Source organism: Etheostoma spectabile, chromosome 15 (genome assembly GCF_008692095.1).
Source record: "Etheostoma spectabile isolate EspeVRDwgs_2016 chromosome 15, UIUC_Espe_1.0, whole genome shotgun sequence".
Taxonomy (NCBI): Eukaryota; Metazoa; Chordata; class Actinopteri; order Perciformes; family Percidae; genus Etheostoma; species Etheostoma spectabile.
In genome coordinates, this window is record NC_045747.1 from 13,173,095 (window position 1) to 13,192,501 (window position 19,407).

General features: G+C 37.8%; 1 long non-coding RNA gene across 1 annotated transcript in view; it reads right to left on the reverse strand.

Moving 5' to 3' along the window:
- Positions 1-18,257: 18,257 nt before the first annotated feature.
- Positions 18,258-19,407, reverse strand: part of LOC116703402 (uncharacterized) — a 9,547-nt gene continuing 8,397 nt past the window's right edge. The window contains exon 3 of the long non-coding RNA XR_004335424.1: positions 18,258-18,372. This is a non-coding gene — a long non-coding RNA (uncharacterized LOC116703402). The remainder of the gene's footprint in view (positions 18,373-19,407) is intronic.

The following is a 19,407-nucleotide window of genomic DNA, read 5'->3' on the forward strand; positions in this document are numbered from 1 at the left end:
AAAAAACTCTGCTTGTGAGAATGTGTACACTGCTGCAGACTCGCCCCAACTTGCATCGGGAAGAGGGTGTGGGCGGGGCAAAGTCAGAAGAAGAAAATATCCACTACAAATGTTGTTTTAACAACATAATGGTTAAGTATTATATTTAAAGGATGGTTGGGTGACAGTGGCTTTAAGACATGTGTGGAGCATCTATTTAATAAAGGAATCACGTATGTATGTATGTGTGTCCGTGTTTGGGGGGAAGGTAACCTGCATGTCACACACAGACGCCACATGCATGCTTTACAACATGTGGGATGGGGGGGTGTTACCGCCTTTGACTCTTTTCTTGCTTCCAACGTTAGCTACATGATTGCTGGATATACCAAACAAACTTTTCTTCACTTTTCTGGCGCACGAGCGGATTGTTGAGGGGAACATCATGACTGTTGGAAGAAGGTTGGCGAAAAAATTACTTTTACTCCTCTAACACTCAAATTGATAATTCACTGTGATTAATTCACTTAAAGCGTAACTCTCAACAAAAGGCTTTCTGTGAATGTACCCAAGTCAAACTTTTGTTTAAAAGCATATATCGGACGGAAGTGCCACTTTTATGATTTACCGAATTATTGTATTTTGGTCAAATGACCTTTTGAATGTGAGAGCTAGCGGCTCTTCTATGATAGCATCAAAATCACTATTTTTAAAACACTAAGAAGGTTCGACACAACATGAAACTTTGCTCCAAGAATCACCAGGGGCTCTACACATGAATTCAGCATTGAGAACATTGTTTGTGTGTGCAGAGTTTACTTAAAAGACAGTTTTTGAACAACTTACTGTAGCTGTTGATAGTTCCGTTGCCGTCCATCTCGCCAATCAAAAAAAGACGAGGGAGGAGAGTAAAGATGGAAAGCTCCTAAAGCTTAGTTCCATATAAATGCACGGATAATTTGTTGTTTTGATGTTAGTGAAAAACAATATTGACCTTGTTGTCGAAAAACAAGCCTCATATAAGAAAGACATTTCCTCCTATGGAGTCCATTCATTCACCTTCAGAGATTGATTATTTTTGACAGGTAAATATGGCTGTAAGCGGAAACAACAGCTAGATTTGTTCAAAATCTTTCTTTTCAGTAAACTCTGTGTGCACAAACAATGTTCTCAATGCTAAGTTCTTGTGTAGAGCCCCTGGTGATACTTTGAGCAAAGTTGTCATGACATGTCGAACCTTCTTTGCGTTTTAAAAAAGTGATTTTGATGCTCTCATAGAAGTGCCCTTAGCACTTCCATTCAAAAGGCCATTTGACCGAAAAACGATAATACGGCAAATCTTAAAAGTGGCACTAATTGTGCTTTTAAACGAAATTTTGACTCGGGTACATTCACAAAAAGGCCATAGGTTGCATTTTTGCGAGTAACCCAGTAAACGAAAAAAAAAAAAACAGAATTATGAAGGTCAATTAAATAGATAATACAATATAATATAGCTTGTAAGACGCCTCACACCCAGGCGGGAGAAGGGGTGGTATTTTATGTTGGATCAAAAATACATGTTATGCATATTTTAGAGAGCTGAAAGTTCTCACTCATTCATTAAAGTTAAGAGGCAATTCGCATGTGAATACTTCATGTGACGAAGTGATCCCATTTGTTAGTCTGCTGTACCTTTGGTGCAATGCAGTCCTGACGGTTCAGCTAGCATGAGTTAAACCTCAAAACAATACTCGTGGCTTCTGTGAGAATAAGGCCTTTTTTCTGCTCAGATCAGCCACTACAGCACTCAGTTTCTCAGCCTGTTAGGCTTGTCCCAAGGAGCTCTGTTGTCTGTTGCCACCTTTGTGTATGATGGAAGAGCAACTGAGGAGGGTTTTGTCAGCAGATAAAGAAACCTTTTAATCACCGATGTGGTCTCAATAGAGAGCCATTGCAGCAGGTTCATAACATGTGGGTCGATGCAGGACCTCATTTAACGTTCTTATATGTGGAAAACGTTGTGAATATATTTTTGGCTGAGCAAGGGAAATTAAATATGTAATCCACAAGCAGTCTCAACAAGCATTCTTCATTTTAACACGGACCTCCTTTTTAGTGCTTGGGTCCCATTTTTGTAGTTGCGGTGGGTGTTTCAGTGCTGCTGTTGTGTGTCATTTTGCATGATTTATCACCAGTGAGATGAATGCTAACACACACTGAGAATGGTGTCAGGACTTGACTGAAAAAGAAATGCTGAAGAAAAATGAACCGAAATAGGCTTACTTCTTCAATATGTGACATTTATGTTAATTTGAAATGAAGATCCTCATTTTGAAATACCAGCCTTTATTACATCTTTTACATTTTGTCCACCATGGTAGATTAAAGTAGCAGTAGTAATCTAACATTTGGCTGGTGTTTGTTGTTTGATGAATACATGCCCATTTGGGTATTGTTTTTCATGAGACATAATGGGCACAATATTTTACAGTGACATGGCAATGTCTTTGTAGGCGGACCACCCTAAATTCATTCATCAATCTGGGTCTCTTTGTTTGATGACTAGGTGGCTTTTTGTGAAGACTGACTGCAGGTATAGTGGCAGGTCTGTGATTCTGCCTTGGCATTATTGAGAACAGCAGGAGGCAAACAGATACATTAAACACACCTGAGAAAAGGTCACAGAGAAAAATGGAGAACAGCGGCTAATTGCCTGTCCATCACATTACTAGTCTTTGGTACCACAATACTACGTTACCCAGTCTGCCACAGGCCGAGAACTTTGACTGTGTTACAAGTACATTAATCTAGTCTGGGTGATTTCCCCAAATTCTTTGTTTTACTTCTTCAGGGAAATTAGGAATACTAGAAGGACATTTTTTATTATCACGTCTTTAATTTTTGTATTTGTGGTAACATCAAGGTTAGACTATATTTGCATTTGTGGGTTTATACTGTCTGCTGAAGCGACGTTTATGAATGTGAGTGAAAAAACCTCAAAGCTGTTTTTTGCTTTCCAGATAAGTAATTATGCATGGAATTTTTTGTTTTTGCTTTAAAATAATGCTTAAATCCTTGATGAAAAAAAGTGTTTTAAATGATTTACAAGATTTTCTAACTCTAAAGATTAATATGCCCTCTCATTCATCCCTAAGGTTTCTGACCATGTGGCCTGTGAATGGGGACTACATCTCTTTATCAAGGCTACAGCATTAATAATGATTTTATTGAACATTTATACTTAAAATATTTAGTACACTGAAGAATTCTGCTGCAGATTAAAGATGCAGTTTTTATAAAGCAAAAAAACAAAACAAAAACAAGTATGAGTGTTTTGAAATTCCTTCTCCAGTGGAGCTTCTCAGTGGCTCAGATCAGAACGTACTACATGTTTGTATTGTCCTTATTTTGCTATTCTTTTTCTGTATAGACAGGCCTGGCATTTCTTCCAGGCTAGCCTCTATTCCACTAGCTTCTGTAACTCAATGCAATGAACATTTCAGATGAACTGATAATGTTAAATTCTCCACAATTTTGTACTTCAGTAGGAACACATTTGTGTTGCTTTTTATAACGGTACAAAGTCACGCTATACTTCGTTGCAGACCTGGAGTCAGTCTCCGGCTGCACCGGACAGTACAGAGACAGTGACAGCAGAGCACAGATCATGGAAGTTTATTAATAACTGGATCTCGGATCACAAAATGGCGGCAAACAAGTTTCTAGGTGGTGACGTCGCGGGTCTCTTCAATTGCCTTTTGCGGCTAGAGGGATAATTTTCAAATACAAAATTTCCATGGATTAAAAATTCATAACAAAAAGAGTAGAAAGAGTCCATTTAGGGCTGCAGGGGAATTTTATGTTGCAATACCGCGAGAGACCACTAGAAGAAAATGGCTTCGAGGCTAAGTGCACTTCCTGGGGGCCTGGCACAGATGCAGAGACTTCGGAGATTGGAGATTCTAGAGGGGGGTTTAAAGAGACAGAGGCTCCAACATAGAGTAAAGTAAATCAGCCATGGGGGGTATTTGTGTACATGTTTTTTTAACATTAAAGCATGCAAACAAAATATGTAAATAAATAAGTATTTGCCTGAAAAGGAGCAGTCCTCAATTATTTGTCTAAAAAATAGAATAACCATGTCATACAATGAGATTCATATACTCATTACACAACAAAAAAATACTGGGGCCACTACAGATTAACTTTTAATATTCAGGAATTCACATTACAGACACCAATGACACATACACAGTCAAGCCATATACTGGGTTTCAACCTAGTCTTGTTTGTAATTCTCCCCCAGGGCTCCTCTCAATCAACAACATGGCAAGAGCAATTCAGAGCCATCATTCACAAAGGCATCAGAGCATTGTATGTGTGTGTATGTGTATGGAGGTGTAAAGAGTGAGAGGGTAGTGCCTGATGAGGTCAGAGAGGTGTGTGCCACTGTGGTGTTTGTTTTGGTTTACAATCTCTTTTGAAAAGACTCCCAACAAAGCCTCACACGTTCAAGGCTGTGTTTCTGCATGTGTAGCCAGTGTCCAGGGCTCGTCAGGCACAAAGAGCAAAATTATGACAGTTTAATGTGCTCACTGAAGAGAAACATTGTGTTTGACTTTGGCTATCCTTATCTGCCCCTTGGTAGTATCCTTCTCACATTCTAATTTGCTTTCCACTGAAAGGCATATTTGTTATTAAATGATTCAAATGAATACTGCCACAGTATGAGAAATAAGCATACAGAGAATGGTTAAGATTCCACTTCAGGCAATAATGGTTGCTCGCCATTATCTAAAAAGGAAAACAATTTAAATCAATAGCCCTCACGCCATGAAGGAGACAAAAAAGCAATCCGATCCATGCTGTTGCCATGTGGCTATTTTTGCACACAACGGGGACTTTAAACCCCACATGGAGAATATTTACCTCAGTATGTCAGTGTTTAATCAGAGTGGACAGCATTACATACAAAATGTTGGAAAGTGAGATAATGCTAAGTATTAGTATTGTATTCTAATAATAATAATAATAATAATAGTTTTGCCACCAACACAAACTGGTTGACAAACCAAAAAGACACTGGGCAGTAATGAAGAACAGCAAGCAGGCGTTCATGCGGAAAGCAACCCTGCTTTAAAACAACGCAAAGGTCTGGATTGGTGAAAGTGTTGTTTGAGGTACTGGTTAGACAAGAAATATGATATAGGAAGTCCAGTCTTAAAGACTTCTCAGACACCAAAACACACAACAAACATGAGTAAAATGGTACGGTAGAAATACGGCATCACAAAGTAGCAGTAATCCACCAAAACGTTGTGTTGCGACAAAAGTTGAGCCAGATTCAAATGGATGGACAATGGTAAAGTGGATTCAATGTTTCAGTTCATAGTGGTGGCTGGCACATAGAGGGTGCTAAGGCGCCGCCCTGCCTGCTATGCATCAAAATTTACAAATCTTTATTAATTAATTGTATTTAAAAATTGTTTTCATTCCATGATCAAATTTGAGCGGTCAATGAGTAGCTTGCAATGCATTTTCTGCCAAAAAACAACTGAAAGCTACGACGGCAATGCAGATACTTTCCTTTGTGGAGGTTGCTGGATGCTGAACTACCGAGCTAGCGAGGCGAGGAAAGCCTGGTCTTGCAAATTTAGGGCAATCAAGCTGAACGTCCAGCACCACATACATATTCATAATTAGATTGCACACGCAGCTTGCGTCTAAGTGATGAAGAGATACGACTTGGGGGGGGGGGAGGGTAGATCCTCTCCGCCTAAATCTTGCCTGTAGTGTTTGGATGGGTGAGTGACAGCATACGCGTGTACATGAACTGAATCGAGAGTTCTTGACTGTCCAATCTCACGGAGAGAAGCTCACTATCAGATAAACGTCTTATTAAACATCTTGGACCAGATCAGCGTGATGTTACAATTGGCCAGAAAACCTGTGACAGAGGTAAAAAATACAATCGATCATTTTGAAACAAATGGTTTGCAAAAATATCATGGCTAGCTGCCTGTTGTGATGCTCGGGCACTATCCTGCTTTCCTTGCCTCTTTTTCCAAATCAAAGGAACAGACCAAGCCTGGATTAATATGTACAGTAACTCTTTAAAATAATAATTTGAAAAAAAGATCCAACATTGAAATTGCCATGAAATTGACCATGTTTAGTTAATTAAATATTGCAAGTAGACATTCAAAAGAAAAGCATATTTAGTTATGTTCAGTTCAGTAACAAAAATGTGTCAGTCATTATGTGGTTATTGATTGGGACAATATGAGCTGTCTGTGTTCATTCATTAGGCCTATTGACACACAATTGTCTCAGTGTTACAGGTTATATGCTTGTAACAGCAGCAGGTCTGCTCAATTTTTGGCACAACCCCAACTGAAATACATTCCTCCAGTTGCCATTGAGTTTCAATACATCTTTCTTCTTTGAAACTACATTTTTACCATTGATGCAGATTATAACTGACACAATTTCAAGCTAAACTTTAAAAAGGAATCTTTCAATGAGGTCAGTATTTGATATCAAAAGACTAGAGATTGAGTGGAGTGTCATAAGATGTTATCCCTTTATCCATTTGGAGGACCAGACATTTCTTCATAAGAGGTACTGACTCATTACATTTGGTTCACAAACGTTCGGCCTGACACTAGCAGTTGGGTTGGGCCAAATGAGTGAATTTCAGTCCTTTTGTAGGAAATTACATGACAGACGATATTTTTATGTTCTTTACTTCAGGCGTATGAACAGTTACCTGTTGCTGGTACTCAGATCTGTGAAGTTAGGTAGTACAATGAGCCAAAAACATAAAAGAGCAACAACAAAGCAGACATTTTGACAGGTTACTGCAACATCTGCGCTGTGCAAAAAGAGCTTATTTTAGCCAGTCAGACCGATGAAACAATCCTGATGAAGCTTTGGATCTGCATTGTGAAAAAGTTAAAAACTTTACCCCAGTCTCCTGGGAGCTGCACATTGGATGACATAGTGTGGGAGTTGGAGGATGGTGGGGTTACACCTTCATGTGTAATTTGTTTTACAAATCTGTATCACATTTTAATTGCCTTACCCTATTACAATTAGGGTGTTACATTACCCTAATTGCAGTAATGTAAGTAAAAGTAAAAAATTCATATAATTTAAGGCTTCTTACATAAATCTTAATTATCCTAATCTTAGTTATTTTCAATAGAAAAGTTTTAAATGGCTTTTTTTTTTAAATAACAATAATAATAATACATTGAAATGTATTATTATTATTATTATTATTATTTATAATAATAATAATAATATTAATAATAATAATAATAATAACAATTTATTTTATTTGGAGGTGCCTTTCAAAACACATGAAGTCACCTTACATTACAAGACTAGACTAGAGTGTGGACACCTGAACCGAGCCCAACGGGACCCAGCAGGACCAGACAGGCCGGGCCGGGTTCAGACAGATATATAGAAATGATGTTTGGGTTCGGGTCAGGCATATCAGCGTGATGAGGCATTTGTTGTAAAATGTTGTTGTGGCTCCTTTTAAGTTCCCATGGCATGAAAATGTCACTTTATGAGTTTTTTTTAATGTTAACATGAGTTCTTCCAGCCTGTCCATGGTCCCCCAGTGGCTAGAAATGGCGACAGGTGTAAACCGAGCCCTGGGTATCCTGCTCTGCCTTTGGGAAAAAGTATAGACCGATCTGGAATCTTGCACCTTATGACCACGTAAGGTTACCTCCTCTTTTTCTGCTTACCGCCCAGAGAATTTGGCACACCCATGAGAGACAGACATCATGGCTTTCAAAAGAGCAAAGTTGCAGTTGGTCAAGGCCACACCCCTAACCTCCACCTTTCCTCCCCCCCCCCCTCCTTCTCAAAAGCTACAGACCCAGAAATGGCACATACTAAGGAAAAATCATTGTGGGACCAGCTCTAGTGGCTGTAATTCTGCACCAAGGCTGAATTTTGGGAAAGAGACTTCAGATATGGCATTAGGGGACCACTAAGGTCTATATAAAAGCAACAAAAGAGCACCATGTCATGGGCCTTAAGAAAGATGGTGTGTGTGTGTGTGTGTGTGTGTGTGTGTGTGTGTGTGTGTGTGTGTGTGTGAGGAAAGTGGGCAGAAGAGAGAGTTTTCATTCATTTGCTCACCAAAACCTAATTTTAACCGTTTTTAACCGTTTTTTAACCGTAACATTCATTTTATAATGTCTGCCCTGGACAAAACGAGTCTCTCCTGGTTTTCTGACCATGGTCAAAAAAAGGAAGCATAAGGAAAGGTTAACACATTGAACGTTTTGAATTAAATGATAATGTTAAGAAGCTATCTTAATTTAGATAGCTTATTAACATGCGCTTGTGGCCCCGTGTGCGCTAATGCGCTCATTTGTTGACATTTCCGAATGCCTTCCTACAGTTGCCAAATAAAAGCTGGCTTTCCATATAAAAAAACGTTAGGCTAGCTACATGTGTCATTAGTATGAGAAAAAATTAAATTTGAACTGTGTAGGGCTCCGGTCGGGTTCAGTTACTGCTCTGTTGGACGCGGGCTGGGCTCAGAAAGAAAAATGCTGCCCACCCAGCACTCTATTACAGACTAGCTATTAATGTTGGCCTTTTTTACTTTTTTTTACCCTCCTTAAACACATATTAACTAAACTGTAGCCTAGTTGCCACATGCAGATGCTGTAGGAACAATTAATATTAATATTAAAGTTGCAGTTGAATATGAATCAAGATTTTGTATAATTGTCACAATCAATGTTGTTTGATAAGGGTTGAAAACTCCCATCACAATAAAACTAGTGCACTTTAGCATTACTGTTAAAGTGCATTTTTTAGGGAATATTACATGTTAAAATTTCCTTCTGAATACAACAAAATGGCTTTACAATCCCCAATGGCAAATGGCAACAATTTATGTAACTCATTTTTGTAACGCTTCATCCCCAGGAGAGAGTAGAAAATGTTAACTTCGATCCAGCTAAAAGGGAGTTCATGCCCTGGAGCTCTCCAACAATTAATTAGAGATTTCTAATGATGGAACCATGGTTCCATGAATAATCCATGTCAAACCACAAGAGTTAGCATAGCCTTGAGGAAGATCAACAAGCGGGCTTATTGCCAATATTCTTATTCTTATTTAATTTACTCATTTTGCATCCAGTGTTTTTCAACACTTGCTGACAAAATATGTTTCATTGGGTAACTTGAAGTCTCACATGAATAAACAGTTTAACAGTTTAGCCAACAGTTTTTTGTCATTAGCAATTAGTGACACAAGAGGAAACTTATTTTTTCTCAATTTTCATCAATTGTCTCTTGATAATCTCTTGACATGTTTACAATTTAAAAAAACCTGTTTGCATCTGTAGGTTCATTTGTTATCACGAGAGAACACAAGTCAGGTCCTAGCATGTCAAATCAAGGGTTGCAGATCAAATTTAAGTTAAACCTTGAATAGAACAATCACTACCAGGAGCTGGAACTTTTTCACATTAGCTATTTGACAATTTTATAGCATCATGGAGTGTTTTCATATTACACTAACATCACAGGAAGGATTACTGTTTTGGATTATAGAGGGGCTGAGTAATGTGTGGGTAGAGCAGGTAAGTAGAAGCAGAAGTGTTGCTATGGTGTTAGACTTAAAAAGGACTCTTTATGTATGTTGCTATGGTGTTAGACTTAAAAAGGACTTTATGTTTCAAGAGATCAGACTTGCGTGGGCAAAGTCTGCGAAGTTGTCATCCATCTGACCTCCAAGCTCAAGTCCCATTTCTCTGTGCTGTATTCAATGTCAGATAATGTCAGACAGTGAAGTCTCAAGACAAATCAGATCAATGTTGGCAGTAACAAAATGGTGAAATTAGTCTAAATGTATAGTTCTTTCCTAAAGAAACTAAACAGTGGCAAAAGATGTGAATTATCAGTTTAACCATGTCTTCATGTTACTAAAAACAGAAACCATCTCATAAAAGACGGAGCTCCTAAGTGTTTCACTGTAAAAAGAGTCAAGAAAAACCCATAAAGAATAGTTAACCACACATTTACATCAGTAAAATGACCTTCCAACAGTTGAAACCTAATTTGAAATTAAATTTTCAAATAATATCCATGTCATAACCTTTCAGATCGTCAACTCACCGATTTGAAGTTGATGAACACATGAACTCCTCTAAAATTGTAGTAAAAATACAATAATGCAACAATGCAACAAATTTGTGTTTGAGCTTTGATTTAGTCTCTTTTACACTACTACTGTTGGAAACTTCTCATTTTGCCAGTAGTCCAACCAGTCCCATTACACTTTGTCAGTTTTATTTTAAATTGGAAAGGAAATATTATCAATTCCAGTATTTCTATTAAAATATACTCCTGTAGCTTTCAAGACTAAGAGCAGCCAAATTAGAGTAGGCAAATAGAGAAATGGCAACAAAAATCCCAATTACCAGAAATAGGATGATGATTTTCTGAAGTTTTTAAATTCAGGAATCATGTCTTTGCTGAAGTAAATGCGTTAACAAATTACTTTCTGACTTCTGCAGACACCTGAAGTGAGCATCACAACCCCCGTAGTTTAGCTCTGGTAAGCAAAAGCAAAGGCTTCAACACACACGCAGTTCAGCTTTTTTCTTCAGAAAGGCAACCCGGTGGGTTGAACAAACTGGCTGATATACAGCATGTGTATAAAAAAGTCCCATCCAACAACTTTCAAAGCAAAATATGAACCAACTCAGTTCACAAATTGTTTGCCCTCTCTGCCTCGAAACTCTGTGTGCTTGCAAATAACACTGTTAACAGCCCATACCTGAGAATGTACCCACCAGATATCTGGACTCAGTCGACTTTTCTGACTGGATTCAAGAGTTTGGTTGATGCAGAGAAGAATTTCCTAAAAGGATGTGATAAAGAAAGAAGGGGAATGTTTGAAATTGCTGTTGGCTACTAAGTAGTGTGTGTGATGAAGTAGAAGCATATTTAGTCTAAGTAGGTTTTGTTCTGCTGGATTATCGTATTTATATTATGCTCTGATGATTAAAAATCATTAATTATCCTATGCCTATTAGATTCCTGTGTATATGAGGTGAGTGTCAAACATATTGTATTATAAACTATGTACTGCAGGGCACGTGCTGTATGGTGCCATGCTAGTCTGGAGCAGACCAGTGCTTCACTGTTAGTCAGGGGGAAAGAATTCAAAGTGTGATCATATGTATGCAATCACAAAAGTGCATTGCATAAAAAGGCTACATTGGAGTACAATACCATCTCACTTTGATTTCCTGCTGCCCATACAGAAGTGATATTACTTTGAACCGTCTAACTCTGCACGCTGCTGCTGTCCCTCAAAGTCTGATAGGATCTTGAGATGGTCTAAATTAAAACCAAAATTCACCTTTCTTTGAACTGATTCATTACTTTATTCCTACACGTTTTCAGTATGAAATGTCAATTGGCCAGTGTGCTGTCACTTTGAAATGTTTACTTGCCACATGGTCTGACTTATCTGAATATAGCTTTCAGTGACTGTGAAATATTACCACGAGGTAATGAGACCTGTAACAAGGATTTCATACATAAAAGTACTATTTTTCTGTTGAATGTAGATGTTCTGACACAATTATTGTTTTTTAAAACAAATAGGATGTTTAAAGTTCACATGCACAGAGGCACCATAGGTTAACAACCGTATGAAATGCAGGAATTGCTGGTAAACTAGCCGTGGATGTTGTGTGGCCCCATCATGTTTTAAAGTATGGAAGCATCTTCTTAAGCACTCAGAATGATTAGCTATTGCATAACCTGAAACAGCGCCAAAGGGTTAAAGCCCAGTTTTAATGTAGTTCAGGCATTACTGGGCTTCAGTATTGGGCTGTATTCCAACAGGACAATTTAAGAGAATTACTGAAGGCACATTAAGTTGTCAAGATACCCATTCCATCAATGAAAGCCTAAAGAAACATTGGGTTGCTGAAGAGAAATGCACCCACACATGTGGGCTTTGTTCCTTTGCGGCATGCACATTCTAAATTACCTCTCTTCAGCTAAAACAAGACAGCTAAATGTCACTAAGGTATGTATGTGGCTACATACTCTGTGTTTCTGTTGTGTTTATGAACAGTAAACTGTACAGTGTGTGGGCAGAGGTACAGGATTTCACCATGACATAATAACAGCAGCTACTCGTTTTAATTAAATACATTTATAAAGAGCTCCATCATTTTTGTTTGGAAGAGGTGAGAAGAATGTTATTTTCATTTGGTTAAATAATCAGTTCTTACAGTCATGTGTATATGTGCATCAGCTTCACTGCCATCATGATTTTGAGCAATATCACAAAAAGCTAAAAACATGGCTGTGAGAGTTCTCAAAGACATTTTGGCATATGGGTACATTTTTGGAATACATTGTTTATTAATAATTTACTGGCAATTAAATGCCTCTCAGTCCTTTTCACTTTTTAGAGCAAAACAACACTTCTATATGACTTAATTGATTAATCTTCAAGGCTGTGCTAGTTACTGTGTCCTTTGGGACAAAATAATTTGTAATCAAAAATATTTTTGGCATGTACATTTTCAAGGAAATAGTGCTCAGAATATATATTATACAATATGTCTACAATTGCAAGGACGTGATTTATATGGTTTATGGTTTGGCAGGCTGATATAATGCTCTATGATTGATCTTTTGTATACCCAGATGTTTAAAGAATTGCATGACTACGCTAAGACAATGTGCTGAAAATAGAGTCCAATAATATTCCTAAAAGTTATGAGAAAGGAACTGTAGAATTGTATTTTGGCTTATTACCAGCATTGTTTCACACTAACAGAAAGCAATATATTGACTTTAATGCACACATGTAGTCTCTGTCTGTGTTTGCAGTCCTCAGTTTATCCCACTGTGTAACACAATCCAATAAAAACAACTTGTACTTACAGTTTACAAGGAAAGGTGATCCATCATTGCAAAAATAAATAAATATTACTATCTCACCTATTGTATGTTGCTTTAGATGCAAAGTCTTTGTCACTGTGACTAGACCTAAAATATTACAGTTTGTTAGACACTGTCTGACATCTTAATGGTATTTTCTATCTGAACATTCAGGATTATTTACAAAATTTGGAACAGGCTTGGATGTTGATGGAGTTCCAAAAACACACAAAACATTAGATTGTTGGTGCTGTCAATACCTAATTTGTACCAAACTTTAAATGATATTATTGGTTTAACACCATCAAAGCATCAAATTCCATTTTTAAGTTACATTACAGTTGTTGGCAGGGTACCCAGGTAGGGGTCAGGGGAAAAGACACAACTGATATCCATTTTATGGAGTTCTTTTGTCAAGTGATGTACACGCTAATTTAAAGTTACAGTTGGACCAAACCCTCAGAGGACTTATGGCCCTCTGACCCTTGTTCTCAGAGCTCAGAGATGGATTAACTTTAGTTTAAGTATATGTAGCATTTGTGACAAAAACCCAAAGACTGTGCAGACAACTAAATGTACTGCAATTTATGAGTTGTATTTGAATGGTGTTGAATGTGAAAAAAAAATGCATAAAGCATACAGGGGCCTCCAGAGGGAGAAATCTGCAAAAATGATCTCTGCTTGAGGCTAGCCGATTCAGGCTGTCTTTGTCACTACTTGTGTAAAACAAAATAAAAATAAAGAATCTCTGATCTAACTATTGGCGGTCAAGTTGCGTGTTGTGGTGGAACATGTGTGTGTTCAAAAGTTGTTGTCGTTGTGCAACAGAAAACTCAGATTGGACAGATGGTCTGGCTAGCTGTCTGGATCCTGTAGAGATCTTAGGAGTAGTAAGCCATAGTCCTTATAAATTCACCGTAGTTTAAAATTCCAACACAAACAAAACGGAAGGTAATGGACATCCAGCCGAAAAGAGTGAAATCTGGCAGAATATACAGCAACCATAGACCGTTCTATGACAGCAACGCAGCAATCCCGGAAGTGGAACGTTGTGGATATAGACTACATTGGGGGTAATATGGCACCAGGTTTTGACAAGAAAAAAGAATGTGTGGAATAAAATAGATGATATCTTGGGTAGAACTAGATACATTTTTTTTTAACTGTCCAGTGTGAGTTGTTAAAATAAATATCAAAAAAATGTGCAACATTCTCTTGAAGGCCTTCTTGTCTTCTTCTTCCTGCTCGCATGCAACCTTCCACTAAATGGTTCTCATTTCCAACACATTTTACAGCTATACAGACACCCATTTATTAGAAAAAGCTGGCCTTCATTCTTTTCAATACACAAGTCACTGTACCCGACCTCTGTGCTGTGTTCTAGATTATGTAACTGCTACAAAAGGGGATTCTGTCAGATTGGCCAGAACACCTGAGTGATTTCCTTCATGTCAATGTATGTATATGTAGACTGAATATTGGGATTCAGTTAAGAGCGATGTGTGGGAGTGTTTCATTTGCTTGCATTACAATTGTCTTTGTTCTTCATTGGGAAAGCCCAGCCTGACCTCATCCGCTTTCTGAAACTCTGGCCGAGTTGATAGACATTGACTGAGCATAAAATATTCAAGCTCTGTGACACCATCTGTGCTGCCTCATTAGAAACAATATTATCATTTCACAAAACAAAAGCTTCTATGCCACACCTAATGGTAGAATCCTAATATTATTTGTTTTTAGCTTCAACAACACGATGACATTTGTAAAAGTGCACCATCATTCAAACACTAGATATTTAAAAAAGGATGATTTACATTATGAAGAAAGTTAAAGCAGATATTTACAAAGGGTCAGTTTTGCATTAACTATTAGAAGATATTTTTATTTACCAAATGATCACTGACATAAAGACTCGACAAAGGAACACCATGGATGTATGTGATGAAAACATTAAAACGTTTCAACAAAAGAAACATTATCTCATGTTATGTAGTGTCACGTAAGATAAAAGGATTTGACATCCTTTCTGTTTTCAACAAATCTTTGCCCTTCTGTGTTGTGAATGTGCAATATTTGTACTTGTACTGTAGTTCTCATTGAATATTTCCATAGGGTCTGGTGTGGTTACTAAACAGCTGTTCTTTTGACTGCCACTGACTACAATCATTAGTAGAAAAACAGCTTTTTTAATTAAAGACTTTTGCTTAGAAATGCCTCAGGCAGCCTCTAATCCCAAAGCAGCATGTTGTTAAGAATAGGGATGTATAGTTTTCAGGTCAAAAATAAAATTCTCTGGTTCCTTTCAGAATCAAAGAATCGCAAAATGGGTGACGCTTCTTTAATGCATTTGTGCTTTTGTGTAAACTCCCATTATTCTTTCTAAGTGTAATTTCTTAGGAGCAAAATTAAAATTACTAAAACGCAAACTCTGTAGACATAAAACCAGTTTAATGGAGAAAGAATTAAGATGAAAAATGTGTTACTTGACATGGACATGCCTGACAAAAACATTAAAAACATAGTTAGTAGCTGTCTCTGCAACGAAAGTCTTGAATGTGTAGTAAGGCGAAGTGAACAGACTCAAGCACGTCCCTTTGCTTCATAAAGCTTCAAAAGATGATGGAATGCAAGCTTTAAAACAGGGGTTTAAATTAAGTAAGTAAGGTTGTGGCCCTGCAGGTCTTGGAGCGAGATTCAAAGGCTTGAAGTCCACAACCTTAAAAGCCCTGTGACCAAACCAGAGCAGAGTTTATCAGGAAGGACAGGGAGGAGGAGAGTGTGGGACGAGTGATGTGTGTGGGGTTGGATGAGGTCAGTGAATCAAGGAAGCACAAGATAATGGAGGGATTTTGAAGACAACCTGGAAAATCTTGTTATAAATGCCATACAGGACCGGGAGCCAGTGTTAGTGCTGCAGAGTGTGGGCAAGGCGTTCACTGGGTCAGAGTGTGCAGATCGAAGTTTGGGCATACTGCTTCCTGTGCAAATACTTCAAAGAAAACAGTGGTGGTATTTATGTTAAAAACCATACATTTTGGCTACAGGGCAACATATGCCCTTAATTCACAAAAAAATAAACTACTACTGTGTTGATGGCACCCTTAATAGAGATGAAGATTATCTTGTGTAAACTGGCAATGTGTACATGTGTGATGCAAAAGGATGAATCTAGGCAGTTCTAACAAATGCTAAAAGTGCCAGACCACTTCAGATAAGGATTTGACTGTTACTATATTATTATTATTATTATTATTATTATTATTATTAATATAGTAGTGACAGCACAGAGGCGAATTATAAACGGCTGTATAGGCTGATTGTGGAAGCAGATCATAACGACCCATAATTAAATTTTTTACAAAAGAAAACAAGGAAGTAAAGTGTCAGAGAATAACAGTGCCAAATTGCGCATGAGGAAACAAGCTGGGGTGGTGGACTTTTATTCAGAAGTCTGGGGTTCATGTCCTGTATAAAACCATAAGTCAACCATTACATTTTGAAATTATGTAAGTTTTTTTTAAAGTCCGTAACACAATGACATTCATGACGTCATCTTACGTCCTCATTTTAGTAGTTTCATGTGACTCATTTTAAACCAATTCTTGATGTTTTACTAAGTCAAATTAAGTATTTTTTTGCCTAAACTTAACTAGTTCCGTTTCACAACGTTATCTACTTGATTAAAACTGCGCCAGTTAGGTTAAATAGAAAACTAACATGATTAAAATGTCCACTGGGGTCACGTGTTACGCTTACATTTTTACAACAGCCACTGTGTGGCAGTAAATAGAACGGTAATTTGTGTCGTTTTAGGAGTCGTTGACAATCCACCTATTCTGTCGTGTAGGTATAAGTATGTGTTCACATAAAAATTGGCCCTAAAAGGTAGAAGAGAGCTGATCTACAGATCAGTTGATACCCAGTCAATGAAGCAACTATCAGACAATTCTGACAAACTGCATAGAGACATTCAATATTTTGAAGGCTATGGATCACAACACAATTTGGAAAACACAAGTAACCACAGTATTTCCCTTATAATCCCTTTATTCAGTACGTTGGCTTTTCTGCTGTTCACCATTAGAAAAACTCGTGGTATTTGTCTCCCACAATTATACAAAGTGACATCATTAATGTTACTAATTAGATGTTAGAAAGACAAATATTTGGGCAATTGTGTGCTTTGCATCTACTTTAAATAAAGTTTCAACAACTGCAGTGGCCAGGCACATATAACGTGATAAACAACCAATAGAGATGAGGTGAGGAAAACACATTTTTGGCTAGATCAGAAGTACACATTTAAGAATGTGCTCATTGTTTCCTATTGCAGAGTGAACAACCTATCATCAATGTGATAACATGCAGGGGAACAATTTTACAATATGACATTATGGCACTGTAAAATTTACTGTTACCAGGAACAATTTTAGTTTTGATGTACTAACATTCATCAACATCAAAAGCTTAAATGGTTCTTGTTATTACCCATGATGCCAAACTCCTCATTGCATTCAGCCAGCAAACAGCCTAGTAGTGAATGGTTAGTGCCAAAATCCTCAGAATTAAAGAAAAGGTTTCACATTTTTGAAAATGTGCTTCATTAGCTGGTTCCCAGGCAACCTTAAGGCAATAACAAGACTCCAGAAAGTGACTGTATGGCCAGGAAGTAGTCTGGCACCCCTTCGTAAAACCCCAATGTGTTGTTTTTACACTTCAGTTTTTAATTTTTGGACAGATAGGTATGATAGTTGTCTCTCTGTTTCTAGTCTTTATGCTAAGCCAAGCTAACTGGCTGCTGGTCGTACAGTAGCTGAATATTTACTGTAATGAAAGTTGCATTAATCTTCTCATATTAAATCTCTCAGTAAGAAAGTAAACAAACATATTTCCCAAACTTAAATTTCTTTAATACCTAAAGTGCCATCCTCACACAGACTTTATAATTTAGTTTCATTGCTCTCAATTTCTCCCTTGTAAAAACTTCAAATAAATGTGTTAAATAATAAATAAGTGTTTCTAACAACCATAGACAAGCCAAACTTACACAACTTCCCAGCATCACAACAGGAGACAGCCAGAGTTAACAAGTGGCTGGTAAAGAAAAATATCAATAACAAGATCTCTTTTTGTGAAGTTGCTTTTCTGCCTCACAGTGGGGAATTATCACAATATACTAGCCTGGTTGACACCAGACCCTTCTCAGATGTAACTGAGAGTGGGTGGGAGACGGTTAATTCACAGCTCATTTCCAAAGGGGCATCACCAACTCCACAAATGCCTCTGGATAGTCCTTCAACCAATCAGACCAACGATCCGGGTGACGTAGCTGCGAAAGTGGCATCAACGGGTTGCTGCAATTCGGTAGCCATCATGTTGAATGTAAACAAAAAGCTGCTTGCTGTTGCAGAACTATCGTCATTGTGTAAAGCCCACCTCAATGGTTGTAATTGGTGCCTCAATTTGGAATAATTGGAAATGGGCTTAAATGGGCTCTCGGCCAGTGTGACTTGCAGAGCAAATCTCAAATTTGCTGGAAGTTTGTCAGGGTTTCCCAAGCTAACAAAATACATCTTTAGGATATCAAGATAAAGCAGCTACTATACCACTGTGACTATGGCCAAAACATGCATGCAAAACCAAAATAGCACATGAATAAAAAAATGTAAATACATTCACATTCCACATGAGGTTATCTTAACATCATAAATAATTAAGGTAGTTGTTGGCAACAGTATAATTTAATAAGTTTTTATCGTTTTAAAAGTCCTATGACATGGTGCTCTTTTGTTGCTTTTATACAGACCTTAGTGGTCCCCTAATACCATATCTGAATTCTCTTTCCCAAAACTCAGCCTTGGTGCAGTATTACAGCCAATAGAGCCAGTCCCACGGTGAGCTTTTCTTAGAATGTGCAATTTCTGTGTTTGTAGCTTTTGAGGAGGAGAGTGGAGGAGGGGGGCAACATGGAGGCTGGGGGTGGGGCCTTGAGCAACTGCCACTTGAAAGCCATGATGTCTCTTTCTCGTAGGTGGGCCAAATTCTCTGGGCAGAAGCAGAGAAAGGGGGGGTAGTCTTGCCCCTCGTAAGGAGCAAGATTCCAGATCGGCCTATCTGAGCTTTCGTTTTCTCAAAGGTAGAGCAGGATGCCCAAGGCTCGGTTTACACCTATCGCCATTTCTAGCCACTGGGGGACCTGTCTGGTCCTGTCGGGCTCGGTTTAGGTGTCCACACTCTAGTTCGTAAAAGGACACAATTGTTGGTCTGCAGTCTCAAACTTCTTTTATTCAATGAAGTACAGAGAAGAGGCAATGACATTGTAATGTAAGATGTCTTCAGATGTTTTGAAAGGCACCTCCAAATAAAATGAATTGTTATTATTGTCATTTTTATTGTCATTATTATTTTTTATTTTATTTTTATTTTTTAATTAAAATCTTTCCGATTAAAAATAATTAAGATTAGGATAATTAAGATTTATGTAAGAAGCCT